Genomic DNA, 6,964 nt, shown 5'->3' with positions numbered 1-6,964 from the left:
CCCACGGCGCGCACACCGACCCCACGAGGATGCGCCAGCCCCGCCGAGCCGGGCAGGGCGCCCCCGACAGGCGCGCCAGCCGAGCCCAGCCCGCAGCCCTTCCGTACCGGTCCGGGGCAGGACGCGCTCCGCCGATTCCGCCGGTTCCTCCCAGAGGCCCGAGAGGTGGCTAGGAGCGCGGGCGTCCGTGCGCCCGCAGTCTCCGAGCGGGTCCTGCGCTCATCGCCGCCCGGAAAGACAAAAGGAAGCCGGCGGCTGGGCAGCCAGCGTGGTGTGGGCGCCGCCGGCCCGCTGATCCACCGTCCGCCGCCGTCGCTTGCCCGCCCGGGAAGGAAGGGACGAGAAGGCGGGACCGGGGCGGGGCGCGCGACGAGGGCGGGGCTCAAGGTTCCTGCTGGGCCGCCCCTCCCCGGCCACGCCCCCATCTTGGTCCCACCCGTTGGGCCCCAAGACGGCCCCGCCCCCTAGTTGGTCACGCCCCGTCCTGGCCACGCCCCCTGGTGGACTCCGGGCGCCCACCGCCTTTGCGACCGGCTACTGTTCAGCCCTCTCTTTGCGCGACCAAGGCCCTGCCGGGTCGCAGTCCCGCGTGGGGGTCGGGACAGAGGCGGACCAAGCACCGGCCCCACCTCCCTAACCTTTGGCCTCTGGCCTGCGGGTGCAGGAGAAGCCGAGAGGCGGCGCCCGGGAGGGGCCGGCCTGGCAGGAAGTTCGGCCTGGGTGGCCCGGGAAGGGGAAGAGGCCGCGTCGCCCCAGGCACTCAGGGATCCCGCTGGGCCGCCCGCAGACCCGCATCCCCTCCACCCTTGTCCCTGCGCACCCACCACCCAGCTGCCGCACCTGGATGGGGGACAGAGCCTGGTCTAGGCGGAGACCTGCTTCCACTTCTGGTGACCTCTGCCAGCTCCCTAAACGCCCTCTGCCTCAGTTTCCCCTCCTATGCAGTGGGCGCCGGGGAGGGGGCTGGCTTCTCCCTGTCCTCCCTACCGCATGTGTGAGGACCTTTAGTCCCCTGGCCGGGGAAGGGACTTGGTGGCCTCTTGGTGACAAGGGGAGGATGGCCTCCTGGGCGTGTCCTGCGGGCTCCTACGAAGCCCTGCCCATGGCACCCGCGGTGATCACAGCCCCACTGGTCCCCGCAGACAGGTAACCACAGAAACAGTCGCGCATGTGGAGCTGGGCGCCCCTGTTGTGCGGAGACAGAACCGTCTTTCCGGCGTCTCTAGGGAGAAACTCCAATCCCTCCTTCAAATCCTCCTCCACAAAAAGCTCCGTGAGCGAGTGAACTCCTGGTACGCACGAAGCTGCTGCGCGCTCCTGGCAGAGCAGCTGATCCCCGCCCCCAGCTTCCTGACCCCTCTGTTCCTCCCTGTCTCCTGAGGGCAGGATGGCAAAACCAAAACCACCGGAAGTTCGTCTCCCAGCTGGCCCTGCAGCGAGGAACAAATGAAATAATGGCTGAGAGGGTTAGCATGCCCTGCTGCTGCGGGGATGTTAGGAAGCCCAGCACGGTGGAGGCCCATGCCTGTAGTCTTAGGACTTGGAGGCTGAGACAGGAAGGTTGCCGCAAGTTCAAGGCCAGCCTGGGCTTCACAGTTCGAGCCCAGCCTGAATGACATGGTGAGATCTTGCCTCAAAATAGTTCAAAATGGGAGGGGCGTCCTCTGACGTCTGGGGGCTGCTATGCCTTCTTTCTTGGTAGAGTCAGCCCCTTATTGTAGCAGATTCTTGCAGGGGACCGGTGAGGTGACAAATGACAGGTGCTCAGACACCCAGCTCCATGGGTGTCAATCAGCCAGGGACCTACAGCCCGGCTGTCCAGGTATTATGTCAGCCAGAGTTGGTTATGCTGTGCTGTGGTCGCCAATTCTCACCCAGGTGGAAGGTCACCCTGACAGGTGGGCGGCTCACAAGGGAGCCAGCCAGGGGTGAGCCCCACATCTTCCCTCAGGGCTTCCAAGGCTGCCCCTGGTTCCAATAAGAGAAGAGAGAGCCTGTTAGAGGGGCCCCGGAGCGTTGTTCAGGAGCCAGGCCTGGAGTCCAGCCCATCATTTCCGCCCACCTCATCAAGCAGAATTAGCCAGGTGACCTCGCCTGACCGCAAAGGACTCTGGGAGTTACAAACTTCTGAGTGCCCAGGAAAAAGCTGCTGGGTTTTTTTTGTTTTTTTTTGTTTGTTTGTTTGTTTGTTTTTTTGAGACAGGGCCTCGCTATGCAGTTCAGGCTGGGCTTGAGCTCACTTTGTAGCCCAGGCTGGCCTCCAACTCACAACAATCCTCCAGCCTCAGCCTCCTGAGTGCTGGGATTGCAGGCGTGCACCACCACGCCCGGCAAAGCAGCCAGTTTGGTGACCATGTAGCCAACACCCTGCCAGAGAAACTGAGCAAGCTTCTCCCGTGCACAGGGCCACAGGTGTCCACATAAGCCAAATAATCACTGTCGTCAATGCCTGAACCGTGAGCACCAACAAAATGAGCAACGGGGTGGAGAGGGTCACAGAGGCCACCCCAGAAGTGACCAAAGTCAGACTGGAATTGTGCTGGGCCCCCACAGGCACTGGAAGAAATACTATTTTTTTTAAAAAATTACTTGCAGCACTTTAATAAACCTGGATATGTGTTCTAAGAATCTTGCAAAGGAGAGTGACTCCAGCTCGCAGACTCAGGATGTTTGAGGAGCAGAGACCAGCTGTCTCTGGGCCCTCGCTGGGTTGGCTTCATCTGTAATCTCAAGTAGTGTGGCCGGCAGGGTTTGTGGAGGAGGCATCACACCTGGCCACCTGTCCTTCCTGACCCCAGAGCTCACAGCCAGAAGAAATGGCAGAACTTCTGAGCTGCAGCAGCAAGAAGACAAGGGGGTACCTGGGTCAGGAAAGTAGGGTGTTATGTGATCTGCCAGCCCACAGGATGGCTGGATTCTGCGTTGATGGGTGGGGTGGGTCAGGGCCCATCAGGGACACTAGCTCCTTAGGTTCAGGCACGCCACGTGCGTGACTGCCCCAGACACACGTGCTGTGGTCCTGCTCATCCTGCCAGCATGACTCAGAGGCAGGTTCTTACGGGCCCTGGACCCCTTTATCTTTGCAAGCTCCAAGAAGTCAGGAGCAACCCGTGTCCCCTGTCCTGCTATGGCCCGCCCACCTCCCCATATGTTCGTTGACTCACTAACCACTAACCACTAACCAAGTCTATTTAGAGACAAGGATTTGGGGAGAAGCATTAGTCAGCTTTGCGTTACTATAACAAATACTTGAGATCATCAGTCTGCACAGGAAAAGGCTTACATTACCCATAGTCTTAGGGGTTCTAGTCAATGATGGGTTGAGCCTGTCTGTGATTGGTCCAAATTCAAGCCTGCTGGTTGGTCAAAATTTGAGCCTGCCGATTGGTCCAAACTGGTCAGAAATGCAAACCTTCTGATCTGAGCTTGCAGATTGGTCCAAATTCAAGCCTGCTGCTTGGCTCAAGTTCAAGGCCCCAGTGTCAGGGTGGACCCCTCCCAGAGTGGGCGGGCCTCCAGCACAGCTAGCTGTAGCTGTCACTTGGCACGGCGCCCCTCACTATTAGAGGGATAGGGAAGAGTCCGGCCATTTTTGATCTGTCTCGGGAAGAGGACGCAGAGGGCCAGGCTGGGGGTGCACAGAGAAACAGCAAGAAGGAAGCAGAGCAGGCAGCAAATCCTGTATAGAACCAGGACCTCAGGGACCTCAACCTTGGACTTCCAGAACTGCGAGACCCACATTTCCAGTTGCGTAAACTGACCAGTCTGTGGAATTCGGTCAGGGCAGCCTGAACGTAAGACGTGAAACACACCCTGTGTAGCTTTGGTTAATTTCCCAGCCACCCTTCATAGTCTCAAGGCCAAATTACAAATGAGATAAGCTGCTTTCTTTCCACGATCGTTCTTTGAAATGCACTTTCTGTACTTACAGCACAACTCAGTTCGAACTCACTGCAATTCAGGTAGTGGATGTCATATTGGACGATGTCAATCCAGCACCCAGAGTCCCAAACTCGAGTGTCCCTTGGGAGGTCCGGAGTCTTGGTAAACTTTGGTTCCTAGGCCCGGTCCAAGGGTATCCAAAGCGGAGAGTCCAGTGTTTCCTGGGAAACTGCACTTCTGACAAGTTTGCAGGAGAAGCTAGCACCGCTGGTCCAGGGACCACACTTTGAGAACTGGCTTAGACCTCTGTGCTGAGCAAAAAATGTGCTTCCTCCTTTACTCCCCCGGAAACTGTTCCTTCCTGCAACACTGCAGTAATAAGGACAGGACAGAGCTAACAGAGAGGTCCACATCTGGATGGGTGGAGTAAAACTGAAAACCCAGAAATAAACCCTCATGTATTATCATTTGGTTTTTCAGTATTGGGGACTGAACCCAGGGGTGCTCTACCCATGAGCTACATCCTTGGCCCTTTTTTATTTTTTTTTTTAAATCTTGATGTATAGTCTGATTGCCCAAGCAGGACTCTAATTTGCAACTCTCCTGCCTCAGCCTTCCAAGTGCTGGATTTACAGGTGTGCATCACTACACCTGGCTTGATTCTTGACAAAGATTCAAAGATGATTCAATGGGAGAGAGAACAGTCTTTCCAACCAATGTTTCTGGGACAGTCAGATGACCAAATATAAATTAAGGAATCTGGAGCTGGGTGTAGTGGCACACACCTGCAATCCCAGCACTCAGGAGGCTGAAGCAGGAGGATCACTGAAAGTTTAAGGTCAAGGCCAATATAGTGAGTTCAAGGCCAGTGTGAACTATATAGCGAGACCCTGTCTCAAAAAACTAAAAATTTAAAACAAAAATTAAAGCTGGGCGTGGTGGTACATGCCTGTAATCCCAGCACTCGGGAGGCTGAGGCAGGAGGATCATTGTGAGTTTGAGATCAACCTGGGCTACAAAGTGAGCTCAAGGCCAGCCTGAACTGCATAGTGAGACCCTGTCTCACAAAGACCAAAAAAAAAAAAACAAAAATTAAGCATAGAGGTTACCATAGAACCCAGCAATTCCACTCCTAGGTATATACCCAGGAATATTAAATATAGATATATATCCATGCCAACACTTAAATATGAATATTGATTGCAGCGTGACTCACGGTACTTAAAAAGTAGAAACAACCCGGAAGTTTACCCACTGACGCACACATTAACAAAATGTGTTATAGCCACAGGTTCAAACATCATCCAGCCAGGAAGGGACAAAGCACTGCTAATACTATGGGATGTTGAGCCCTGGAAACATTGTGCCCAGTGAAAGAAGCCAGACAGAAAAGGGCATAGATTAGTTGGGTGTGATGGCACATCTCTGTAATCCCAGCACTCTGAGAGGCTGAGGCAGGAAGATCACAAGTTCAAGCCCAGCCTAGGCAACTGAGTGACTTAGTGAGACCCTGTCTCAAAGTAAAAAACAAAGGGCTGGGGATGCTCAGTGCAAAGGCCCTGGGCTCAATCCCCAGGACTACAACAACAACAACAAAAACTCCCAAACCAGCAACAACAAAAGCCATACACTGCACAAGTCCATCTGTGTGCAATGTCTAGAACAGGCAAATCCACAGAGACGGGCAGCAGATCGGCGCCTGCCAGGGCTGCAGCAGATGGTGTGATACAGGGCTTCTTGCTGTAACTGGTCATAATGATTGCACACTTTATGAACACAAAATACCCACTGAATTGCATGCTTAATAAATGAATAAATCAGCCAGGTGTGCTGGCGCATGCCTGTAATCCCAGCACTCAGGAGGCTGAGGCAGGAGGATCATTCTAAGTTTGAGACCAGCCTGGGCTACAAAGTAAGCTCAAGGCCAGCCTGAACTGCATAGTGAAACCCTGTCTCAAAAAAGGCTAAATAAATAAATAAATTTTAAAAAAAAAAGCAGAAGGGAAGGCATTTTCCTCAAATCAAATAATAGCCATCAGTCAGGTACCGGACCAGGCCTTTGGACACCTACGCAGATTCCCCCACACTGCACTGGCTGAGGGCTCTTCTGTCTTCAGCGCTGTGGATCATAACAGTACCAGACCTTTTATGAGATGAAAAATGAGTATCATCCATGATGACCGATGTTCACCCCCACCCTGGCTGCCATGAAGACTGAGCAGAGAAGAGATGGCCCCACCCAGTCGGGGGGAGGGGTGCCTGCCACCCTCCCAACCCCAACCCCCGACCCTTGAGCCTGTGTTGAGAGTAGTCAGCTTGACTAGTGAGATCCAAGGGCGGCTCCCCCGCAGCCCAGCTGGGGCTCCCTCTAGTTCTCTCCTCTAACGAATCTGCAAAAGTCTGGGGCTGCTGCTCAGGGGTGAGCAATTGCCTGGCACACCTGAGGCCTGGGGTTCCATTCCCAGCACTGCAAATATTAAAACAAAATGATAAGAATAAGAAAATGATAATTATAAGAAAAAGAAAGAAAACTATGGAAGCCAGAAGCTACGTGCAAAGAAGTCAATGCAACATTAGAGGAGAATTGAAATAAAGCAGGTTTTATTCATACCACAGGTGAGTATGAACTGCATGACCATCAGTTAGCGAGATACACACATAAATTGGCTTGAGTGGACCTCAAAGACAGCACTGAATACAAAAGACAAGAAATGGAAATAAAGCCAGGTGGAGTGGCGCACATTTGTGATCCCAGTACTCGGGAAGCTGAGGCAGGAGGATCCCTACAAGTTTGAGATCAACCTGGGCTCCAGGGTGAATTCAAGGGCAACACAGAATACACAGTGAGACCCTGTCTAAAAAGCCAGAATGACAGAGAGAGATGCCCCACTGCAGGTCAGCGCGGCTCATGTGATCACGCGGTGGGAGACACCTGAGTGGTATGACGGGAACTTCCGCTGCACCTGCTCTGTCATTTGTAAAAATGGGAAGCAAATATGCATGTATTCCATCTTCACCCTGGATACACCCATGTTCAATACAATATTCTCTGTATTTTAAAATATTACTCATTTAAAAAGTC

General features: G+C 53.8%; 1 protein-coding gene across 2 annotated transcripts in view; it reads right to left on the bottom strand.

The window, feature by feature from the left end:
- Hpcal1 (hippocalcin-like 1) overlaps nt 1-349 on the bottom strand; it is a 54,695-nt gene extending 54,346 nt beyond the window's left edge. For both annotated transcript variants that reach the window (XM_005404409.2, XM_005404408.2), the window contains exon 1: nt 108-349. The gene's annotated coding sequence lies outside the window, so the exon portion shown is untranslated. The remainder of the gene's footprint in view (nt 1-107) is intronic.
- Between the last annotated feature and the right edge of the window lie 6,615 nt (nt 350-6,964).

The sequence above is a fragment of the Chinchilla lanigera genome, unplaced genomic scaffold (genome assembly GCF_000276665.1).
Source record: "Chinchilla lanigera isolate Chin_1 unplaced genomic scaffold, ChiLan1.0 scaffold00086, whole genome shotgun sequence".
In the NCBI taxonomy this organism is placed as follows: domain Eukaryota; kingdom Metazoa; phylum Chordata; class Mammalia; order Rodentia; family Chinchillidae; genus Chinchilla; species Chinchilla lanigera.
This window is presented reverse-complemented; position numbering and strand designations above follow the sequence as displayed.